Source organism: Sinohyriopsis cumingii, unplaced genomic scaffold, assembly GCF_028554795.1.
Source record: "Sinohyriopsis cumingii isolate HCF-2022 unplaced genomic scaffold, ASM2855479v2 utg000452l, whole genome shotgun sequence".
Taxonomy (NCBI): domain Eukaryota; kingdom Metazoa; phylum Mollusca; class Bivalvia; order Unionida; family Unionidae; genus Sinohyriopsis; species Sinohyriopsis cumingii.
In genome coordinates this window covers 335518-362315 of record NW_028315901.1, presented here as the reverse complement: position 1 = coordinate 362315, position 26798 = coordinate 335518, and the positions used below count along the sequence as shown (strand labels likewise).

The 26798-nt window shown below is 32.6% G+C and overlaps 1 protein-coding gene and 1 pseudogene across 2 annotated transcripts in view; one reads left to right on the top strand and one right to left on the bottom strand.

Annotated features, from left to right (window-relative positions):
• The window catches only part of LOC149774000 (E3 ubiquitin-protein ligase TRIM45-like), a 315416-nt gene that overhangs the window by 105951 nt on the left and 182667 nt on the right, over positions 1-26798 (bottom strand). The window lies entirely within an intron of this gene.
• LOC149774002 (uncharacterized) lies at positions 2849-8036 on the top strand (annotated as a pseudogene). Its single transcript, XR_016417090.1, has 3 exons — positions 2849-4862; positions 6789-6923; positions 7929-8036. The product of XR_016417090.1 is annotated as an uncharacterized LOC149774002 (transcript).

Sequence of the window (26798 nt, the reverse complement as noted above, 5' to 3'; positions counted from 1 at the left end):
CCATGTCATAAATAGAATTGTACCGACCCCCCCCCCCCCCAACACACACACAAGGTATAATGCCTGTGGAGGGGGGAGGCGGTACAATCCTATTTATGGACACAAACAAAGTACTTCATTGGTCAACAGCAACAAACTATCTCAAATTTGTCTTCTTTTTATGCACAATGGGGTCTTGAAACAAATATTACCACACACATGAATGTGAACGCTCTCGAGGTCTACTTATTATTTTCCTGTCAGGCTGCTCATATATGCGTCACCTCACCGATTACTCATTGCCATATTCTATTTTTAGATGCAAAACCTCTATTTATTTCTTAGATTGTCCAATTTTAAAAGGCGTTTTTGGGCCTTTTAAGATTTAAAAAAAACTTGATATCATGATTATTCATCAATTAGAACATAAAAGAAGCAAATTCAAAGCAAAATTTATTTTAAAAAAATTGTGTAACAATATTAATTGAAGTGTCATGACTAATTTAAATTTTGCACAAATTGTTTCTGAGCATACTCTCTATGTATTTCCGCCATACAATATAATATATAATATATCTGAATGAAAAATGATGTCTATGAAACAAATACGATCAACGTATTTGATGGAAATTATTGGTAATTGCCTTAGATAGCATACATCTTATGTTAAATCTGTTGCTTTCAACGTTTCCACTGATCTCTCTACCTCATGTACAGGAAATGGAAATGGGACATGAGATCATCAATATAAGCTGCGGATTTCCCTCGTGCAAGACGGGCTCACTATTCTCCTTTTAAAATATAATTTTTCCTGCATTGAAGTGTGAAATACTTATTTATTTATTTATTTAAAGAAAATGCTACATGACAGGAAGTGAAGTTTCTGACCCATTCAATCTTGAACTGTTTACAGTTGTGACGTTCTGTCGTATTGGGGTGGGGTTCTCCCAATATAATTTAATTAAATTAAATTGAAAGTTCCACCCTGGCTCGTGAGGTTAGAAAGCTAAATTAGTGATGATGTAGATTTACAGCTCTGAGCCCCCAGTCAGCAATGCCGACGGTTAAATTATAGAGAACACGAAGATGAAATTCAATCAAATAACAATTTAATAAATGTGATAATTTAAAAACGATAACTTCCAATCACTCGTCTTTCCCTCGACCAAGTGACAGCCTAATTCATCCCGTGATTTACAGTGTGAGTTCGATTTTCCCCCTGTCCTTGCATCTACTCATCTATTTCTTCCCGCTGATTCTTCCTTCTTTCCGTTCCTCTAACTCCTTCTTTGTCTATGTTTCCTCTCTACTATCTCCTCCGGCTTCGCTCCAGACTTCAACTTCTCCTTTCCCTCTCTATTATCTCCTCCTCCAGTTCCGCTCCCAGACTTCAACTTCAACTTCGTCTCCTTCCCTCCTTTCCTCCGTCTCTCTATCTGAGACAACGGGACCAAACTTTAACTGGTCTGTCCCTCAAAGCTTCCTGTGAAAAACCACAAGGCGTTAACAAATGTTTAATCGAACCTCACCTCACACTATATCGACAATTAACCATCAGATAGCTGTCACTGTTTCGGCCACGCATGAATACACATCGAAATTCCCACACACTTCTTGTTGGGTAAACAATGGCGTAATAACACAGTATCAGCGAATTGTTATACAGACATCAATACATTGCGTCACGTCAGTATACACACATATATATTTAATCTCATCGTACTACAATCTGACAAAATCAGACGCATGTCTGTACATTACAAATATTCAACAATGGCAAAATCTATAATCATATGAACATATGTGTTAGTCTACTATAAAATACCCACATAGTAAATTACAATATTAACTCTTATGACGGCTAGCAAGCTATATAATTCTTTACAAATATCAACTCATTTCTTCAAAATATGCAAACATATTAACAAAACAAAGTAATTCTTCGTACTACGATTCTAGTACCAATAAAGTATACATACGACCTACAATTAAAATGCAGTCGCATTCCACAAAGACCGAACAAATATCTACTGACCTTTTGAAGCTTTCTGTACTTAGAATTTCCCGCTCTAAGATTTTCCCGCCAATAACGAATGGCTATTCGGAGTTACGCTAACCTCTTCTCTGGGTAATTTCTCTCAGCGAACTAACTTTTGCCGGAAAACGCAGGGATATCATTCTACCCAAATCAAGGTCTCCCCATATCTCGATTCTGATTGGGTGGCGCTGTGCCCCTGTCCAATCGTCTTAGCGGCCAGTTCAACCTGTCTGTCTGTTTGCAGGGGAAAGAAGTTAGGACACTCCCACTTCTTCAGGCAATTTCTTTTGATCTTGGAAACATTTCGACACCTAGGTGATAATTGGCTGTGTGCAACTCCAATGTCCGGTCCTTCGATTCTAGCCACAACAATCTTACGTAACGGGTTAGTGCTAGCCTTCGGCAATGTTCGACATCAAACAATGACCCGTCAGAATTACCTTGATTATACATGTTTCAAACTGGGCTACTCTGGGTCGGGGTAAACATGACAACAGTATAATGCGTTATAACCTATGGCATGAACTTCACTGTGAGTTCCTTTTGGAAGAGATTATAGATTAACATATGATTTTGTAAGATTTGAACACAATGAAATGTTCTTGGCTGGCAAAAACATTGATGGAGCATATAGGGAAAATAATTATCCTCAAATCAGTATTAAGATAAGTATATAAAAAAAAAAGATTCTAAGAAAACAGGATGCTTTAGTATCTTCTAGTAATGAATTCTGGAACAGTACGAAACGGCTAGAAAGAGAACTTGGAACACATAGAGCATTTTATCTGTCGGTATTGACTAATCGAGCATGCCCATGCTTTACAAATATAAACTTTGAACTTAAAACACCGTTATTCAAGGGAAGTAGCTATTATTAGGTTGCACAAATAGATTGACAGTGGATTTGTCATGGTTCTTTGCAAGTTTAAATAATGGCATCCTGTTAAAAATGGTGGCTGCTAAAATAGAGACTGAAGATGTGCCTTTTTGTCCAATATGTTTGGAACAGTTCAACCTACCCAGACTGCTGCCGTGCGCCCACTCCTTTTGTGAGAAGTGTTTACAGTCTCACATAACAACCGAGGCAACGAAGCATATGAAGTTGTGTTCTGTTAAGTGTCCAGTATGTAGACATTCAGCAAGTCCCTCGATAAAGGATAAACCGACAAGTGGATGGGCGTCCTTGTTTCCAACCAACACCGTATTGCAATCAGTCTCAAGGGAATCGAAAGTAGGTCGTTTGTGTGACGCTTGTAGCACGGAGGGTGACGCTGTTCCAGCTGAAGGGTTCTGTGTATTTTGCAAAGAAGCCATGTGCGGAGATTGCCTAAAACTTCATAGGAGACAGAAAATATCAAAGGATCATACCATTATTAGTGTGGATGAATTAGATTGTAATCCAGAAAATGCGATGAAACTTGCAGAAGGCTTTTCCTGTTCGGAACATCATGGAGAAGATATAAAATACTACTGTAAAGATCACAAGGTTCCCTGTTGCGGCACATGCTTCTTCGAAGGCCACAAACTTTGTACCAAAGTGATTGACTTAAAAAAAGAATTCCCTGCTCTGCTATATGACAGCAAGCCAGACGACACAATTGCGGATATGAAAAAAATCGAGATCCATCTAAAGAAGTTTTTGGAGATGAATGAAGGCTTTGTTAATAATCTTCAACCCCAAGTTGATAGACTGACAGACAAAATCAGACAAGTAAAACGAAAATTAATGCAGATCTAGACCAGTTAGAGAAACGAGTGCAGACAGAGGGAAACAGAATTTGCAAAGAAGAAGTTATCAGGATACAGGATGAAAATCATCAGTGCTTGTCAATAATTCATGTTGTGAGAAATTCCCACTATCTCCTTGAAGCAGTAAGTAAATATGGGAACAATTTACAAAAATTTATAATGTTGGAAAAGATGAGGTTGCAGTTACAATCCTACTGCAATCTAGTTGGAGAAAGGTACATGAAAACTGACACAATAACATTAGAGATTGAATTTGCATCTCCGATACAATCCATCTTGTCTGTCTCTTTCTTTTATTTAGGGAAAGTTGTAACTACAACCAGCTCCAACACTCTGCCCCTAGCATGTTCACAGAGGCCAACAAAGGACTGTCAGGTAGAGAGGGTTGATGTAATTGATCTTAATGTCCCTACTGGTAATACACCATTGTATTCTGGTCTCACATTTCTCCCTGGAGACAGAGTGATGCTTGCTGATTATAACAATAAACAGTGCATCCTAATCAACTCTTCATATCAGTTCATCACATGTCATACACTAACAGGTAAACCATGGAACATCTGTGTACTGGATGACCAGGAGGTGGCAGTGTCGTTGTATAATGAGAGTAAAATCCAGATCCTGTCAGTGATTGGTAATGTCATCAGGCCAGTCAGAATGATAACAACCAACCATAAATATAATGGAATATCAGCTGCTGGGAAGGGGGAGATGGTTGTGAATGGTTATTGTGGTAACAACAAGAGTCAATGGAGTCTGATTAACACAAGAGGAGATGTAAAGTGTACTCATCAGTATGACTCTCCATACTACGACGACAACTACGTAGCTATGAATAACATGAAAACACGAGTGTATGTTAGTGTGTATGGTATGCATTCACTTCTCTGTTTTGATATGGATGGCAGGAAGCAGTTTACCTACAGTCATGATGATCTTAGAGGCCCCAGTGGAGTAGATGTGGACAGATATGACAACATCTATATTCTTGGATGTATATCTCACAACATTCATCAGCTTTCACCAGATGGGTCTGTAATACAGGTTGTAAATACAGGAGTGCCAAACACTCCATGGGTGATTTGCATTCACAAGAGTAAGGATATCTTAGTCATCACGAATAATTAAGATAGGATAAAACTTTACATTTATCAGCTGAAATAAATTTAACACAAGGTGCTTCATACCTGTAAAGTTAAGTGAGTTCCATGAAAACAAAATGCATATTGAAGTGTTTTGGTAAAACAATCCATTTAAATATGTAAATAAATGCTGAGTAAAGTTTTAGTTTTAAATTCCTGTAAAGATATACATGTATGCCTTATGAAAAAATGCATATTGAAGTTCTTGTGTTTAAAAGAATTCGTTTTGAAAGGTAAATAAATCCTGAGAAATGTTTGTCCTTTGGAACATTGTTGTACTAATTTTCATATGATGTACATATGGCTTGGAGTATTGCTAATTACTATGATTGTCATTATTATTATTAATGGTAGACCATTCACGATAATCTTGTCTGAAAAGGAATGTTATCTCATGTTAAGCATGTTAGATAAATGAAACAGAGAATTGACTAAACAAGTATATTAATTCAGTTAGAATATTTAAACATATTCATATGTATTAAATTACTGGAGTAGTGTGAATAATTTACAAATCAAGTGTATTTATGGACAAATAACATTCAGACAATCTTGTCTGAAAATGAATGTTATCTAATTTTCCTCAAGTTAGATAAATCAAAGAGAGAATTGACTAATCAAGTATTTTAATTTGATGATTATTTATACATATTTATATGAATTGAATTACTGGATTAGTGTGCATAATTTACAAGTCAAGTGTACTTATGGACAAATACAATTTCTCCTTGTCAATCTACAACATAACCAATGGTGATAAAAATGAGCAAATTATTTCAAACTGGTGATGGAGATATTGAAGCCATGTTCAGATGTCTGGAATGTTTTATCATTATTAACCAATAACCTTGCAGGTATACAGAGTTTAACATTGAATGCATGATTTATTAATTTGAAAAGAAACGTTGTACAAAGAAAGACCTACAATCTCCTTAAGTGCTTTCAGTCCTGGTGACTAAGCTTTCCAAAAGTCAGCATCATGAGGACTTACTCTTTTCATAACTGTAGAAAATGTAGTTGCCAAGAAAGATAAATAATAGAAAGAGAAAAGAGGAATTGGTATCTATAATATATCAAATCAAATGAAAATGAAGGCAATTTTAGTGCTACATTTCTCTATAGACTTCACCAATGTAATTGAAATATCAATCAGCCAATCAAATGAAAATACTGGGCAGAATAAGGAGACAGTTAAATCATGATAGAAGATAAAGGAGAGACGTACAGCATGTGTGGATTACATTGGTGAAGTCTTGTAATACACACTTAAGGTTTTGCCGCTGCAAAACCAAACATTAATTAATTACTGCTGTTTCCCTAAAATTAGATATATTTTCATAAAATAATATTAACTTATATCCACACTCGTTAAATAATATATGAATAATTAATATACCCTGCATATAACTAATTTAATCATTTTTAAAAATATTTTGGTGATGTGAGAAAATATGCCTCAACCTCAGAATGAAGAATGGATCAAAGGTATATTAGAATCACATCTCTAGTTTCATCATTGGTATTAGAATCACTCTCTAGTTTCATCAATGGTATTTTTTTCTATCCAATCACACATTTTGATAGAAGACAAGGTAGAAGAGGGGATGTTTACACATAAATTATGCACTGAAAATGGATTCTGGAAATATTTGCTTCTAAAAGTTGTCTTCCTATTGGATATTTCTATTATATACATCATCTGAAAATTCATACTTTAAAAAAAATAGAATTATATAAAACCATTTTCCGTTTTATATGTACAAGTTGTACCTTTCCAGTCCATGTGTCATAATACTGTGACTCAGGCTGGAGTCAGCCCAGTGGGATTCAAATCCATCTGATTCTCCCAGAAAGATAATTGCCATCACCTTTTTTCACAGACTGCTCTGGTGGCCTAGTGGTTAGAGAATCTGCTTCGGATGCGGGAGGTCGTGGCTTCGATCCCAGGCCGAGTCATACCAAAGACTTACAAAATGGTACTAACAGCTGCCTCGCTTGGCACTCAGCATTAAGAGGTTAGTGTTAGGACTGGTGGACCTGGTGTCAGGATAATATGACTGGGTGGGACATCATGCTACATGTCTGCGGCATGATGCACAGTGCAGACATTGTAGCGATATGACTGACAAATTGTTAAAGCTACGTTAAAAATCAAAATTACAACAACAACAACACAACCTTTTTCACCATTTTTTGTGTAATATTAATTTATTTTAAGAAAGAAAGCTAATACAAAATTACAAATTTCATTCGTTATCTTAATATGAACATTCAATCAAAAATATATTGACATTGACATTTATCAAAATTACTTCAGAAGATATTGTACATTCAGCATATTTTGAAAGGCATGACATAATTTTGAAAATATTGCATGTATATATGCAATAAATTTGTACCCTTGACAATTTTGCTTGTATACACACCCACAAATCTATACTTATTTAATATACCTCTTGTTAAAATAAGTATATGTTGAATACATGTGTGTGATAAATATATCCTAACCACATTGTATTTTACAAGCACTCTATAGCCATTAAAGTTACTTCGACAGATGCAAAGAAAAAATTTCTCTTCAATAAATTTCATTCAGAATATTTTTTAAATAATAATTTTTTACTAACATAAGCAGATTGAACTGTCCATGTTAACTCTGAGAAATTGTAGATCTGGTGGCACTTCAGTTTTCACAGAAATTATTAATACTGATCCAAGGGAAGTAACTTCTCCATGAAATTATTTAATTGCCCTGGTAATTTCTTGTATTCTGAATAGCACATTAAGTTTTAAAATGATTTGAAATGTACCTGTCAAGGGTCTTTGCAATGTTGAATTCAATCCCACTTATTTGTTTGGGATCAAAATACCATACCTTTCACCAATATTGTGTTTACGGATATCGATTTTCACATCATAATTCTTTTTCATGTTTTCACCAGGAAGTTGTATTTTTGTTTTGGGAAATTCTTTTACATAATCTCTTGTATATTTCTAATTTTCAAATTGTTGTTTCTCAGGGCAACCTAATATGAGGTCTTCAAGCAAAGTTATCTCCCTTCCAAAGATCACTAAACGTGGAATTTTTCCAGTAGTCTTTTGAACTGTAAACATTTAGGCTATCATTGCAAAAGGTAAATATTCATCCCAGTATGTTCGATACTCAGAAACAAAAGGTGAAAGCAAATTCAGTATTGTACAATTGGCTTTTTTAACCATGATATTTGATTGGGGTCTTGTAATGGTCGTTCAGGTTTTCTTGACAACCACAAACTGAAATATTTGATCCCTGATCTGTGGATCCGTGTTGTTATGTATATTTAATTTATTTTGTGTACCTGGTATTTGGCTTGGTTGAGGGTTGTTCTCACCTGATTTTTGTCATGATTGTAAGAAATAAACATGAGTTGTCTAAAAATTAAGTTCAAGACCTAACCTTATTTACAAGTTAGTGAATTTTTCCATTGGACTTGATTAGTTTTCTTATGCATTATGTTGTGATATAGGTCAGATGAGTCTTATATAAAATGGGATTTGGTAAACAACTATTCACTACAATTTTATGATCCATCTGTTAAATCACTTATAGCTGTTTTCAGATATTTTTTGAGGCAAATTGTATAAATTAATTGGAATTACAAAGTGCTCATTGATTTTTGAACAAAGATACTAATTTTAGGATTATTGAGAACTCAAAGACATTTTGGATTATATCAATGAGCTACATCAGGACATTCCACACTCTTGGTTCATCAGGACATTCAAGACTTTGAATTAGTTCAGAACATCCATACTTGGGATTATTTCACATATGATTCACAATGCTGGAAGTTCCTCTTAAATTTTCACTTTGTAACTTAGAGAAATTCATTATATTTTTATTTGGCTACACTTGGTTTCGCTTCTTTCAGTTACATATTTTGGGACCATAGAATCATAATAGTGTATATGAGCAATATAACCCCAGATCTGGATATGAAGTTTTGAATTAGGCCAAATAGAATATGTGTGTTTCCAATCAGCCAGCCATTCCTGTTCCTCACTGCTGACCCTAGCACTTTCTTCACCATGTTAAAAACAAAAGATAAAAAAAATCATATTAAATATAATTTAAGAATAAAAAGAAAACCTGCTAAAACCATTGCAGTAAGAATCACATATATTATTGGCCTTAATGTTTTGTCTGCAGGTTGTGCTTGATATAATCTTAAGTCCATTTTGTAAAAAAATCTGATTCTACCATTAGATACTTTATGCACTGCTTGGTTTTTGGTAAAAAACACATATCTGTACCTTCATTTAGAAACTTTTACTTGAGCTACAATTTGTACAGTTCTTTTGCCATTTTTTTTCATTTCTTCCTAAGACTTACCTGAAGAATCCAGTGAAGTACAGTTTCTAAAATTGGATCTTGTAATTGTAACTTTGCTACAATAGTGTTCAAATTTTCTATATATAAATTCTCTAGGCCAATTTCTGTACCATTAACTAATTTCAGAATTACCAGCATTACTTATTTAAGACTCTGCACATCAATTTTAGTCTTTTTTTTTCTCTTCAGAATTAGAACTTGATAACTGTAATCACATTTATTATGTTTAAATCTTGTATTTGTTTCTTTGATTCAGTACTAATCTCTTTAGGTGTATTACAGAATTCAAGTTCACTCATTTTATCCATGCTATATTTTGTTTTTGCCATTTTATTCTGTTTTGGGGGTACTATTTGGACTAGATTCTTCCGATCATTCCTCACACCTTCTGTTCTTTTGCACAGGTGCTCTACCAAGACTGAGCTGAAGTAAAAGACAGGGACAAAAAATTGTCACCATCATGTTGTAGTCACCGTCGTTTCTGAGTCATCATTGTGTCAAAGTCATTGTCGTGTTTGAGTCATCATTGTGTCTGCGTCATCGTCGTGTCTGAGTTAACCTGGAGATATAAGAGCATACAGAGGATCATGCTATACAGAGTAAATTTTTTGTAACAGTCTTATCTTTGGTATGTTGCCCATTCAATCAATACCAAAGTGTAGTTGCTTTGTACACGTTTTATTTATAGTGCCATATCTACCGTATATGTTGGGACATTTTAATTATTGGTACACCATAAATTAATTTTTTTGTGCACTTTATATTCTGGGACCCATTGTTTTTTCTCAAATCATAACTTGTGGGACACCTTTTAAATGATTTGAAAATTACATGTCGGAAAATGCACTCTAACCAGATGAAAGGAAATTATTGGGGAAAAGTTGTTTATTCAAGTCTTTTAAACATAACATTGTTTTATTCAATTCTTTTCTACAAAGAGAATGCCTACCTGTGATTGCATGGTGTGAGATTAAATTCTGCAAATATGACATGAATCTTAACTTTTGAATATTGTTAATAATAGTTAACGAATCAATATACTTTTTAGTGGGTGCAATTATACCTCACTGTAAAGTCCACCAGTATACTGCCATCATTATTATAACTTAAATATGGTCATGTGATAACTCACTGTAAAGTCCATCAGTTTAGTGCTGTCATTATTATAACATGGATAAGGTCATGTGATATCTTGCTGCTAAGCCCACCAGTATAGTGCTGTCATTATTATAACATGGATAAGGTCATGTGATATCTTGCTGCTAAGCCCACCAGTATAGTGCTGTCATTATTATAACATGGATAAGGTCATGTGATATCTTGCTGCTAAGCCCACCAGTATACTGCTGTCATTATTATAACATGGATATGGTCATGTGATAACTCAATGTAAAGTCCACCAGTATACTGCTGTCTCTATTATAAGAGGGATATGGTCATGTGATACCTCACTGTGAAGCCCACCAATGTGCTGCTGTCGCTATTATAACAGGGACACAGTCATGTGATGCCTCAAAGTAAAGCCCAAAATTATGCTACTGTCATCATTATAACATGAAAATGATCAGGTGATACCTCACTGCATAGCTGATCATTATACTGCTGTCTCTATTATGACATGCAATATCTTACTATACAGTCCATCAGATTAATGATGTCTCTGTCATGGACATGTTCTTGTGATACCTCACTGTAATGCCAATCAGTATACTGCTGTCAATCATAACATGGACATGGTCATGTGATACCTCATTGTGTAAAGCCAATCGGTATACTGATGTTTCTTTTATAACATTGATATGATAATGTGATACCTCACTATAAAGCCCATCATTATAGTGCTATCTTTATGATCTCAAACTGAAATTTAAAGACTTTTCAGGATCTCATCAAACATTTTATAAGCCAAATACTCATATCATTTTCCACTGTGTTTCTTTGCATTTTGGTTCACCAAAACACATCAATTAGAAGTCTTTCTCTTACCACATGAAAACTGGCCAGCAATGTTGATTTTGTTTAATTTATTTTGGCAAATTCAGCAATACCTTTCATGTTACTGAAGAGGTACAAGGGCTGGTTGGTGGAATGAGTGGGGTTAAGTGTACACAGAGTCACTTAAATTTGATGATGTATTATTTGTTTCCATTTTGCACTCAACTACATTCCAGGTTTTCATTTCCCCTGGAACTGAATAGGAACTTTCCATAATAAAGTAAAATCAGAAGGTTAGTGATTCCAAATATTTTGCAAGTGTTTGTGCTTCACACTTTTTGAATATTATTTCAGCACATTCAACAATTTTCCCCATGATCTACAATATTATGACAATGCACACTTTATGCTTTGTACATATCACCCTATGTAGTCAGACAACCACTTCTTGAGCACACTATCCCACTTGTACGTCTCACCCTATTTAGTCATACAACAACTCCTTGAGAACACTTTCTATGTAGTCAGACATCCATTTCTCATTGAGCAGTTTCCACTTGTACCTATCACTCTTTGTAGTCAGACAACCTCTCCTTGAACAGTTTCCACTTGTACATACACAGTAACACCTTGTGTAATTAGACAACCTCTTCCCTTTGAACACAGTTTCCACTTGTACCTCTCACTCTTTGTAGTCAGACAACAACTTCTCCTTGAACACAGTTTCCACGTGTACGTACACAGTAACACCTTGTGTAATTAGACAACCTCTTCTCTTTGAACAGTTTCCACTTGTACCTATCACTCTTTGTAGTCAGACAACCTCTCCTTGAACACAGTTTCCACTTGTATGTATACAGTAATACCTTGTGTAATTAGACAACCACTTCTCTTTGAACACAGTTTCCACTTGTAGATATCACCCAGTGTAGTCATACAACCACTTTTCCTTGAGCACACTTTCCACTTTTACCTACCACCCTATGTAGTCAAACAACCACTTCTCTTTGAACACAGTTTCCACTTGTAGATATCACCCAGTGTAGTCACACAACCACTTTTCCTTGAGCACACTTTCCACTTTTACCTACCACCCAATGTAGTCAAACAACACCTTCTCCTTGAGCACAGTTTCCAGCCATGATTTTCCAGCCATGATGTTCAGGCAGAATAATTCTTTTCATGGACATTGTTCAATTGTATCATTGATCAGGAAATGGCTCTGCCCTTTCCATCACATCTTTTCCTTCAACCAATCAATTTTTTTTTATTTTTAATGGATTTTGCAAAAACTAAATGGAACATCACTGACTGTTACTTAAGAAAAGAAAGGATACATATAATATGAGATCCAATTTAATTTTGTGAATATCACTATTTTATTACTCCATGTGTTAGTGGAATAGCTTGAAAGACTTTGTATATAACACCATACAAGATTGGAAAGTATTACCATATATACTCGTATATTAGCCTGTTCGCATATATGCTGCCCCCCAAACTGAATAGGTATAAACACTAAAAGGTGCATGACAGGTGTATAAGCCAACCTCCAACTCGAAGACATTTCAAGATGCACAAGGTAAGTTCTAAATGCATTTATTTAGGCAAACTTGTATTTAAAAATATTACATGTATACTTATTTCCAGGTTGGTAAATTATGATGGTTATTTGTCTTGTACAATTAAATGTGCATACCTTTTTAAAAATATTACCTCAGTTTGTAGGATCGCTTATATCATTGAAAATGAGTAACTCATGAGTGTGTGATTCAACGTAAATGAACAGCTATTAAGGACTAGCTGAAATATTATCTGGAAGAATACAACTTGGTCAAAACAATGAATAAGCAAAATTGGCATCTAATATGCTTGGGATTAAGTAAGGATTTAAGTGACGCTATACACGCTTTGCACTGTGCATGTACTGTACATTATAGTCTCCCTGGTAAACTCAACCAGCCTGCGAATTATGAAGCCTGTATTTACCTTTATTTAACTTCATGTTGGAGAACTCAGAAAATATGCACATGCAAAATAATAACAAGATCAATCATAGTACTTTATAACAGTTTAATAATTGTCGTGTCACTGGAAGTTACCTTTTTACATGCCATTGTCTTAGAACACAGAAACAAATATTGTTTCATGTCCCAAGATTAACAGCAACTACAGTTATCAACAAAATACCTAAAAACTGTCAAGTTTAGACACTGGCATGTGGATAAGCCGATCTCCTTCTTCCAGGATTTTATTTTTTCCTACATTATTTGGCTTATACGTGAGTATATACGGTACCTAGTATTATCAAGATTATTGTGATATGAGGCTTTTTAAACTGACTGTTAAGTCTCACCTTTAGTGTCAAAACAACACCAAATTCAATGATAGCTATTACTTGTCAGAATGGGTTTTTAGTGACATGTTTCTGAAGAAAGATTTTAAATGTTTGAATTGGTTTTAGTGATATGTTCAATACTGTAATTAGACTGTACTTGTTTCAACTGTTTTTTGCTATTATGTCTATTTTTGAAATAAGATTTTACTAGTTTGTTTTTAGTAATATGTTATTATTATGAAATAAGTTTCCTAGCTTGATTCGGTTCTTAGTGATGTATTTATTTTTTAAACAAAAATTAATGTCTTAGTCTTATATAAAAAATGTATAATTTAGCCTAATATATAATGTATAATTTAGTCTAATATATAATGTATAATTTAGCCTAATATATAATGTATAATTTAGCCTAATATATAATGTATAATTTAGTCTAATATATAATGTATAATTTAGTCTAATATATAATGTATAATTTAGTCTAAAATAAAAAATGTATAATTTAGCCTAGTATATAATGTATAATTTAGCCTAATATATAATGTATAATTTAGTCTAATATACAATGTATAATTTAGTCTAATATATAATGTATAATTTAGTCTAATATACAATGTATAATTTAGTCTAATATATAATGTATAATTTAGTCTAAAATATAATGTATAATTTAGCCTCATATATAATGTATAATTTAGTCTAATATATAATGTATAATTTAGTCTAATATATAATGTATAATTTAGCCTAATATATAATGTATAATTTAGTCTAAAATAAAAAATGTATAATTTAGCCTAATATACAATGTATAATTTAGTCTAATATATAATGTATAATTTAGCCTAATATATAATGTATAATTTAGTCTAATATATAATGTATAATTTAGTCTAATATATAATGTATAATGTAGTCTAAAATAAAAAATGTATAATTTAGCCTAATATATAATGTATAATTTAGTCTAAAATAAAAAATGTATAATTTAGCCTAATATATAATGTATAATTTAGTCTAAAATAAAAAATGTATAATTTAGCCTAATATATAATGTATAATTTAGTCTAAAATAAAAAATGTATAATTTAGCCTAATATATAATGTATAATTTAGTCTAAAATAAAAAATGTATAATTTAGCCTAATATATAATGTATAATTTAGCCTAATATATAATGTATAATTTAGTCTAAAATAAAAAATGTATAATTTAGCCTAATATATAATGTATAATTTAGTCTAAAATAAAAAATGTATAATTTAGCCTAATATATAATGTATAATTTAGCCTAATATATAATGTATAATTTAGTCTAAAATAAAAAATGTATAATTTAGCCTAATATATAATGTATAATTTAGTCTAAAATAAAAAATGTATAATTTAGCCTAATATATAATGTATAATTTAGTCTAAAATAAAAAATGTATAATTTAGCCTAATATATAATGTATAATTTAGCCTAATATATAATGTATAATTTAGTCTAAAATAAAAAATGTATAATTTAGCCTAATATATAAGGTATAATTTAGTCTAAAATAAAAAATGTATAATTTAGCCTAATATATAATGTATAATTTAGTCTAAAATAAAAAATGTATAATTTAGCCTAATATATAATGTATAATTTAGCCTAATATATAATGTATAATTTAGTCTAAAATAAAAAATGTATAATTTAGTCTAATATATAATGTATAATTTAGTCTAAAATAAAAAATGTATAATTTAGCCTAATATATAATGTATAATTTAGTCTAATATATAATGTATAATTTAGTCTAATATATGATGTATAATTTAGTCTAAAATAAAAAATGTATAATTTAGCCTAATATATAATGTATAATTTAGTCTAAAATAAAAAATGTATAATTTAGCCTAATATATAATGTATAATTTAGCCTAATATATAATGTATAATTTAGTCTAAAATAAAAAATGTATAATTTAGTCTAATATATAATGTATAATTTAGTCTAAAATAAAAAATGTATAATTTAGCCTAATATATAATGTATAATTTAGTCTAAAATAAAAAATGTATAATTTAGCCTAATATATAATTTATAATTTAGTCTAAAATAAAAAATGTATAATTTAGTCTAATATAGAGTTTATAATTTAGCCTAATACGTACATTTTAATTTTAGCCTAATATAAAAGTGTTAACGTAGTTAAATATAGAATTTATAATTTAGTCTATCAGTACCATTGAAAGTACCTCACACGTGTGGCATAGGATGAACCAAACTCACTGTTTTCGAAATATTGTACAATATCCATAAATTACCCACGGGTATCATTGTACACAATAATATGAAACCCAAGTACATATATTTAATAATAAAAGGATTTATACAATTCAGTGACACTTACATACAATTTTGTATTTTGATCTATGATAGCATTTTTAATTTTAGTTGATTAAGTATTTTTTACATCTTTAAGTTAAATACATGTTCTTTAAATTTATACTAATATAGAATTTTTAATTTAATATTAATATAGAATTTAGTCTAATATATAACTTATAACTTTAGTCAAACATAGAGCTTTTAGTTTAGTCTAATATAGATTTTTTAAAATTTTAGTCGAATATAAGATTTATTTTTAGTCTAATACAATTTTTAAATCTTATCCTGATTTATACTTTTTAATTTAATCTAATATAGTATTTTTAAAATTAGTATAATTTACAATCTTTAATTTTAGCCTTGTATATAATTGTTAATGTTTGTCTAATATAGAATTTCATTTTTAGTCTAATATATAATTTTAATTTAGTCTACTAAAGCAATTTTAAAATTAGTCTAATATCCAATTTTTAGTCTTAGTTTCAAATAGAATTAATACTTTAGGCTGCTATAGAATTTTATTTTTAATCTAATATATACTTTTTATTTTATTTTCTCAACAGATTATGTAATTTAATCCAATGACTAGTTTTTAATTTAGCTTAATCTAGAATTTAAAATTCAGTCTAATATAAAACTTGTAATTTTATTGTAATATAGACTTTTTAAGAAGTCTAAGTCTGAATTTTGGTCAAATTTATTATTTGTAATTTTAGTCTAATATGGAATTTGTTTATTTTTATTTAATATGGAAATTTCAATTTAGTCTAATATAATTTTTTTCAATTTTAGCTAATTATATAAGTTTTTCAGTACATGTATTATTATACTACATTATTTGTCAATTGGTTACTATAAAAGATTTATAATTTTAGTCTAATATATATGTCTTAATTTTAGTTGATGTAGATTTTGTTAAAACTTTTAGTCTAACAAAGATTTAACAATTTTTGTTGATTTTAGACTATTTTTTTTTTAGACTTACATAACAAATTTAATTTTTGTTTAATATATAACTTTTAATTGAGTTGATCGATTTTCTATTTGCTTCTTAGTAAAATATATTTTTTAATTTTAGTATAACTTGATTTTTAATTTAAGTTTGATATAGATTTTTCAATTTTATTTGATCACAAAATTTTTGCATTTTTGTCCGATGTAGGATATTTCAATTTATTCTAACATAGAATTCTTAATTTTGATCTAGTATAGAATTCATAATTTTAAGCTAATTTAGAATTTTTGATTTCAGTCTAATATAGAATGTTTTTACTTTGTGTCTAATATAACATTTTACTTTTGTCTCATATCAAATTATTAATTTAGGTAATATACAGTTCTTAATTTTCAGTATGTGCCCTCCCCAAAATATTCATACCTTACAACATGTTTGTATAATATTTTATGAAATGAATATTTTCTATTTTTTTGCCATATGTTGATATGGCCATAAAACACTTATTATTATTATTATTATTATTATTATTGTTATTATTACTAATAGTAGTAGCAGTAGTACTATAACAAACCTTACACTGTCTATGTGTAGTTGTGTTGGTAACATTTGGCCAGTAATTTATATATGTTGAGGCTGTTGCCATTTTTGGTAGAGGGCACCTGTGTTGTGTTTGCATTTATGTAGTCTGAAAAAGTGTCAAACTCATATTAGCAGCCACCTCTGTATACATGTCACCTGTCCATATTGCTGGTGTATATGTTGTTGTTTTTTTTTAATGCTTTGCTTTAGACTTGTATGTGTTTTGTTAGATTCTATTATCGTTGTCTTTTGTGTGTTACATGTTGTGTTTTATGTCTCTCACTATTACAGTTGTCTTATGGATGTTATGTTTTATGTCCATCTCAGTTATAGTTGTCATGTGTGTGTCACATACTATCTTTTATATCTGTATTATCTGATTATAGTTGTCTAATACATACTGTGTCACATGTGTCACGTCTGTCTCTATTATAGTCGTAGTGTGTGTGTATGTGATGTATGTTGTCTACCTTCATTATAGTTGTCTTGTGTGTACGGTGTGTCACATGTGATTTGTCTATCATTATTATACTTGTCTTGTGTGTGTTTCAAAATTTTGGTGTTTTACATCTCTCAGTATTACAGTTGCCTTGTATTATTTGATTATTGTTGTCTTATACATGCTGTGTCACTTGTGTCATGTATGTCTCTATTATAGTTTTTTTGTGTGTGGTATGTCACATGTATATTGTATATATGTAGTATAGTTGTCTTGTGTGTGTTGTGTGTCACATGTTTTATGTCTGTATTTATAGTAGTCTTTTGTCACATGTTGTGTTTTGTCAGTATTATGCTTGTCTTGTGTGTGTGCTGTGTTACATGTGGTTGATGTCTATATTTTAGTTGTCTTAAACATGCTGTGTCACATGTTGTGTTTGGTGTTTGTGTAATAGTTGTTTTATGTGTGTGCTGTGTCACATGTTGAGTTGCATATTTATTATAGTTGTTGTATGTGTGTGCTGTCTTACATGATGTGTTTAATGTTTGTATTATAGATGTCTTATGTGTGTGTTGACTGTCAGATTTCATGTATTTAGGTTTTTTATATATAAGTACATGTCTCTTTATTTTTTACTACGTGTTGGTCCTAAGTACAGTTATTATTATTATTATTATTATTACAGTATTGAGTCAAATGACATAACTTATGTGGTCTGTGTTTAGCTACAATCATATGGTAAAATTTGGCCAGTAAATAGTATATATTTGGACTGTTAATATTCTGGTAGATGCTGCATATGGTTCCAATGTTTTGCTTATGTATGTACCTGAATAATGTCAAAAATGTATAAGCAGTCACCTCTGTTTAAATATCACCTGTTCATACCAGACAAATTAACCAAGTTATTGTTGTTGTTGTTGTAGGGTTTAATGCCATATTTAAGCACAATATAGGCTATACATGGCAGCCAGTATAACTGGTGGAGGAAGACCTCTGGAATACTCTGGGAAGAACCACTGACCCACAAGAAGCTACTGGAAGGCTTTCTCACTTACCCATGTTATCCAAGCCTGAGACTCGAACCCACACAGCCCAAGGTGAGATGGCAGTGATCCATAACATTGAGCACTTTAGACCACTCGGCCACTCAGGGCCCCATTTAACCAAGTCATATCTTGTTTGTTATATAGACCCTTACCCAATTTTGTTCATGGTCACCTGATATGGTCCTATATAGTCAGCCTAAATGGCCCTAAACAGTCACGCTAAATCAGGGTTCATACAGAATTCTGAGTGATAAATTCAAAGACTTTTCCCAAACTTTCAAAGATGACAAACTTAGATTTCCAGACCTATTTTTGCTAAAATTTTGTATACAAGTTATGTTATATGAGAAAACAATGAATGCAGAATGCTACAATATTGTTTATTGATGAAATTCAAACTATAATTAATCAAATGAAAGAAACCGTGAAAACTCAACTACATCCAAATCTAACAACCTTGGACAATTTTATTTGTGATTGTGGAAAGAAATTAAAATGTTTGGGTTTATTTCGAATTTCAAAGACTTTTAAAGACCCCAGGGTAATCTGCTCAATTTTCTCAAACTTTCATGGCCTTGAAAATGCTACCTCATTTTTCCCAAACTGTCAAAGAACCTTCAAAGGCCATAAGGATCCTGTAAATGGTCATAAACTGTCACAATAAATAGTCCCAAACATCTAAACATACCATCTACATTCATATATAAGTCATATCCATCTTCAGACTCACCCAGACTTGCCATTGCATCATAATTGGTCCTAAATAACCACCCTGAAAAGTCACTTTAAATGGTCCTAAACAGTCACACTAAATGGTCTTACATATACCCTATATATTCACATGTCAAATCTAACAACAAACTGCACAGACCCAGATATACCATAACATAATGTGCCAGCAGATCACAGTTTATGCACATTGTTTGGATTAATTAGTAAGACAACAGACCCAGATATGCCATAACATAATGTGCAAGCAGATCTGTGTTTATGCAGATTGTTTGGAGTAATCAGTAAGACAATCACAGAACCTGATGTGCCATACCATAACGTGCCAGCAGATCTGGGTCTATGCACATTGTTTGGATTGATTAGTAAGACAACAGACCCAGATATGCCATAACATAATGTGCAAGCAGATCTGTGTGTATGCAGATTGTTTTTAGTAATTAGTAAGACAAACACAGACCCAGATATGCAATAACATAATGTGCAAACAGATCTGAGTTTATGCAGATTGTTAATAGTAATCAAAAAGACAAACCTAGAATATAGTTTGATGTGACATCCACCAATTTGAGGAATGCATCCACTATGTCTTTAGCGTTCACACTCTTAGCACGATAAAAGGTCTGGCGACTCCGATTTCCAATCACAATGAACCATAAAAAACAGCACCATCTGGTCGATGACAGGCGCATTTGTGTCTTTACCAGTATAGCATCTCTCCACTACAACACTCAAGCACTCCAGATCCACATAGATGATATTCAGGACTTTCATCTTTCGCTGCACAGAGGTAAATTTGACAGTGTTTTTGCCAGGTTCGAGCATGATTATGCTCTGTAGTTTTTCACTGATACCTCAAAAGTCTTGACTGCTGGGGGGGGGGGCCGAGTGGCCGATTGGTCTAGAGCGCTCTCCGTTACGGATCACTGCCATCTCACCTTTGTCTGCGTGGGTTCGAGTCTAGGATTCAGCTAACGTGGGTATGTGAGAAAGCTTGCCAGTAGCTTCTCGTGGGTTGGTGGTTCTTCCCGGGGTTTTCCCTGGTTCTTCCTCCACCATTGATACTGGCCGCCATGCATAGCCTATCATGTGCTAAAATATGGCGTTAAACTCAACAACAACAACAACATGACTGCTGGGCATATCTTGTGTTAAATACACAGATGTTTTTTTGTTTTTTTATACCCTTGTATTTCCTGTGCCGTTTAAGCAGCCCACCACCATCTTAGATCCATATATTGTGTGATACAGAATCTAAGTCTTTCATTTCACTAAAGAGTTAATTTTGCATTTGGGAGTTTGTAGCACATGAACACGTTAACAACGATACCTCCTAGTTCAAGAGTTTCAAATTTCTTCAGTGCAGCTTTGGTCACTTGCAATGGACACTGGACACTAGATTTATCCAAACCTGAGTTTACCCAGATGGAATCAGGTCACAATTAGTACTTCCAGTTCAGTACCCACGAACGTAGTTCTAGTCTATTTTTAGGACATTTTTTCCTCTCATTTTGATGGTCATATAAAAGGTACATTTATGAATTTTTGGCAGGGATTTAAAGGATTTTGTTTATTGTTGAGAAAATGAGCTCAGGATGTGGTTTTCCATGTGTATTTCAGCGACAGGGCACAATGAATAATAAGGCCTTGGTGATGAACTGGAAGTGAAATCTGTGTTCTGTTTACATGCTGCTCTGTTGACAGTCCAGCCTCTCAAAAAAATGCAGGTCAACCTTTGACAAGAACTTCACCGTGAAGTCATCTTTGAAGGTATTTTAGATTAAGATATGATTTTTATTGATTGTCACACAATGGAAAGGTCAGTATTGAGAACTATATATAGAGAACATATAGGAAAAATAATTGTGTTCTATGGCCTGTCAGTGCAGTATTGGAGTAAAGTTTAAATTGGTATAAAATCTATATTAATAATGATAGACGCATGATATTTGAATATGTTATGTATATTGACTTTGAAAAAAAAGAATGAAATAAAAAATAAAATATTAATTTTTATTTTTAAAAATTTAAATGAAATTTTAAAAAAAGATAATAACCCCCCCCCCCCAATGTACATATACAATATTTTTAGGAATGATATTAAATGATATCAGCACGTATATATTCCTACACCATATACAAGCTCCAGTGTTGGATATTTGTCAGAGAAAATATCTTTGTAAGTCAAAATGAGACCTTCATTTAAAATACATGAAGACAAAATTCTAGTTTGTATTGGTCATTCAAACTATTTATTAGGGGTCCAAGCAATTAATTATGTGTTTATGATGGGGTCACTTCCCGAGTAACACATCTGCTGCTTGTATTACCTTCAGTAATTGTTTATAAACGTAGTTATAAGGTATTTAGTGAGAATACAGAGATGAAAACTTTATTCTAATACCTACCCAAGTTCTCTACTAAATCATTTTAAACTGTCCGAGAATGAAATACAGGTCAAAGGGATAAAATATACTTTCTCCAGGTATATGTACCCTTGGATGTAAAAACCCCACCAAAATGATGCAAGATGAATACAAAATGCATTCCATTTTATTGTTCAGTTTGGTTAAGATTGATTGGTGTAGTGCAGCATTGTGGCCTATATGATGTTATGGGGATCATAATGGTCCATCTTGCTTTATGCATTATTAATTACTAATAATATTTGTTAACTGACACTTTTAAGATTACATAATAAATATTCAAACAGATTATTTCAATGTAACTTTGTGCAACTGATTACATATCCCACATGAACAAATATCCATATATTTTAGAATGTTTGGGATCAAAAGTTCACATTCAGTACATCATATAGGCTGACATTGTATCTATAGTGAATGTGTAAGGCACATTTCTGGCTGTGTGCACTGAAAATATCCCAGAATGTTATTTTCATCATGAATATGCCTATTTATGGCAACATTTCAGTTTAATACTTTTTCAGAGTGTTGTATTATAGCATCAGCTGATATTTGATTCCATTGAATCATTAAGCTTAATAATTGGTAACCAACACTCTTAAGATGCACTATAAATGTTCCTTAAAAATGCACTATAAATGTTCAAACAAATCATTTAAATTATGTCTGCACATTTGATCTTAACATGTACATTGCATATGTCTCAAAAATGCAAATTTCCATCCTTGTTTACTAGTTTTGGGGATCAGAATTTCACATTTAGTTGATGATATAGGTTTTTTTGGTACCTATAGTCGATCCGTGTGACCATATTTGGCTCTATTTACTTGCAATATCCAAATATTTTTCTCCTCATGAATAGGACTGCTTATAGTCATATATCTGTATTTAGTACATTGTCGCTTGACTTTCCTGTATACTAGTATGTACTAATGTTCGCACCAATGATCAAACCTCACCGTCCCAACATTGCCTTAAATTGTATGATACGTAGTCTACCTGATTAGTTATTTAACCTGTAAATGGATACATATGCTTCTAGAAACCTGATTTATTTTTAGGATGAATTTATCACTTGAATAGATGGTCATTGCTTCACATTTCTGAGTGCCACTCTCTCAAGTTCAATATTTTTGTCCATGCTTGTAACCTTAATGTTATTTTGAAATCACCAGGTCTAACACATTTTAACTTCAGTTTTACCTACATCTTACTGTTTTCTAGAATTAAGTGAGACATGTTATATCTTTTCAGGTCTAACTTGGTATCTGGAACAAAATGTTATAGTTTGATCAGCTTGGAAGCTCTCCAGTAGCCTGATGGTGTTATCAAGGTTTCATAAGGACATGTGCAGTGTACTGCCATAAGTGACCAAGATTAGTTCATATCACTACACTGATATATAGCACCTCAAAGACTTGACTTAGGTCTTCATGAGAGAGATTACCATCATTTTTCATTAAGATAGAGCCTTCCTAGAAAATGTATTTTCCTATCCCATTGTTGCCTTTTCAAGTTAATGACATTGAAATGGAATGCATTTTTGCTATAAAACATGGCAGTGGTCCCATCAGAACTTTAAATCTGAGTGCGCTATCAGTTATACAAGCAACTGCCTAAGTACCTGACACATAGCACATGCCATTGTTTTTTTAGTGTGTAAACCTAGATGCATCTTGACAGGCATATTGTGGTTTGCTGCCAAAATCACTATGAGCTATGTTGCTCCATTACCCCTGGGAAAAATGTTATCAGTTGTACAGAACCAGACTATCATTTGTTTTAGATACTATTTATTGATCAACTTTGCTGTCTAAAATTGTCAAACTGAGTTTAAAACTTGCATGAAAATTAAGTTTTTCAATACTATTTAGTTTTTAAAATTGCAATGTTTTTTTTTTAAATTTTCAATAAAATTTAATTTATCAACAATTTTAGAATTCAAATGCATTTCCAGACAGGCCTTATCTTGTGTTACAATTGTATTTTGACTGCATTGACAAATTCCAGTAATTAAGGAAGATATTACAAATTTAGTTTTGGTTTCTCAAGAGCACTTGGATCAAAACTGGCACCCTGTGGAACACCAGCACTACACACGTTCTGACAGATGTCACATGTCTTGTTTGCAAGGAAATTCAAAAAGACTTCATGTATAAAGTTGAAATAGATGTTGCATGCAAATATAAGTTTGACTAAAATTGACCATAAAATGTGAGCCTATCGGGAGTCGGGTCACAATTAGTACTTCCATTCAGTACCCATGAATGAAGTTCTAGTGTATTTTTAGAGCATTTTTTCTTCTCTTATTTTGATGGTGATAGATAAGGTACATTTATGAAGTTTTGGTAGGGATTTAAAGGTTTTTGTTTATTCTTGAGAATATGAGCTTAGGTTGTTATTTTATATGTGTATTTTGGTGAAAGTACACAGTGAGTAATAAGGCCTTGGTCATTATCAGGAAGTGAAATATGTGTTCTGTTTACATGCTGCTCTGTTGACAGTCCAGCCTCTCAAAAAAATGCAGGTTATCCTTTGGCGAGAACGAGAACTTCACCGTGAAGTCATCTTTAAAGGTATTTTAGATTAACATATGATTTGTATTGATTGTCACACAAAGGAAAGGTCAGTAATGAGAAACAAATGTAGTGAACATATAGTAAAATTAATATATTGTTTGTCCAGATGCTATTTTTGGGACAAGTATTGATTGTCACGCACCAGTTATAGTGCAAACAAGATTGCCCACTCAAACCAACGATTTTCAAGATTCCTCACGTTGATCACTGACCTGGGAGGCGGCCATTTTTGTGTTGCTATGTAACTGATCCAATAAATGGGTGATAGAGAGGGAGAGAGATAAACACTGACTTGGCCACATCTTTCGAGAGTCCAACCCTATCCTGTATTGGTGTATTTCTCCAACATTTCAAGAACCTTTTCAATGCCTCTGCCAATTTCATAGCTGATGGTGCTGCTCTCTTTGCGTTTCAGGATCACACGGACACCACTGTGAGTCCACGGAGTAACAGTTTTGAATCCATCTTTGTCACGACTAAAGAGCATAACTACGAGCTTTGAGATCATTGTCTGCTTTGACCCCAGTATGACCAAAGTTTAACAAAAATGCTGCTATTCCGGGAATTGAGTCTGTTAGCAGTTACTGGGAGTCTTTCGCTGGTTTGTAGGTGAACGGAATAATGGCCAAATGATTTTCCAACTCACCAGTTTGCTTCTGAAATTTGAATTCGGTCACTCGTGATTGTTGTGATCCTGCCCGAATATATTCAGTTGCGTTTGTGCTGATAGCAGATGCAGGACAACCAGTTTGTTCTTCATCAGCACGAACACTATCATAATCTTGTCATTTCTAGAGTATTCGAGTATTGTTCTTGCACGCACATTTTTTAGATATTTATATCATTGGTGATGGTGGTGCCGGTAATAGTTATTGATTCAGCACAAAGGTGTGACTCAATGATACTAGCATGTATATGTATACCATGCTGCTGTGCGAGGTTTCTTAGCTGCAATGCGGCAGGCGTGCTTATGTGAAGGGCAGGGACAAGCGCTTTCCTAATTAGGATATTGTGTAGATGGCTTGTTTGACTTTTGGTATTGTGTCAGAATCAAGAACTGTGATCACTTCATTCCTGATGATTATTTTTTATCTATTTCTGTTCTATTGTTCTTTTGTTTTGATATCCCTTTGTGAAGGTACATGGGCGGCAACATGTTTATGTGGTTTTAATTTCTGTCTTAGTAAATTAATAATATTACCAGACAGATTCACAAGGTTGGCAAGGCTGGTTACATAATTTGATCCGATGCCAAATTTCAGGTCAGATGGTGACCACAGACCTTCAGGTAGTATGTGCGTGTGTATTCTGCAGTACTCGCATTGGCATTATCTGCTGCAGATATTGCATTTTCCAAAGAAGGTTGCTTTGAATTTGTTGCGTCCCAATACCACGATGCGTTTGCCTTCCAATACCATGTACTTCCTATTTACTACTGTTTATCTATTTGACAAAATAATTTAATATTTTTTATTTTAGCAGCACTCTCTGCTTCTACTCATCATAGCGAACACAAAGTTGTAAATCAATGCTTGCCACGATAATTGACCACGGATATCTCTGAGTAAAAAGCATAATAATTTTTCGGTACTGAAGTGAGGATATGTGACTTCATTCGACTGATGAGAGGTCATTATCTTTTCCTCAGTGCACTTAGTGTAAAAAATGACCAAGTCATTTTTTTATTGCTCCAAGTTGAAACATAAAGAATATAAAACTGACAGAGCTATTCCAAGCTCTTTTTTTCAAAGACGTCAAGGTCAGGAACGTGCATTGAAATCAATATCATTGTTGGGTCTGATAAACCCTGGTCTGATTTTATTTTGGAAACATATTAAACGTTCATTTCAGAAGATTCAGTATCACTTACTGGCGATCATGCCAAGGTATCCCCATTAAAATTGCAATGTACACAGAAGCTACTCAAAGTCTTTGTTAATAGGTACTCTGACTGTGTCTGAATAATACTCTTCTTCTAGCGAAATCTTATTATTCATTTGGGAAGAGTGCAACATTATTAACGATCCTATCCATTGCCAAAACCTGTCATCAGACTTAATCTCAGAACCAATGACTGTCAGAACAGCGACCTCTTTACCAATCTAAGGAATTCATATATTAAT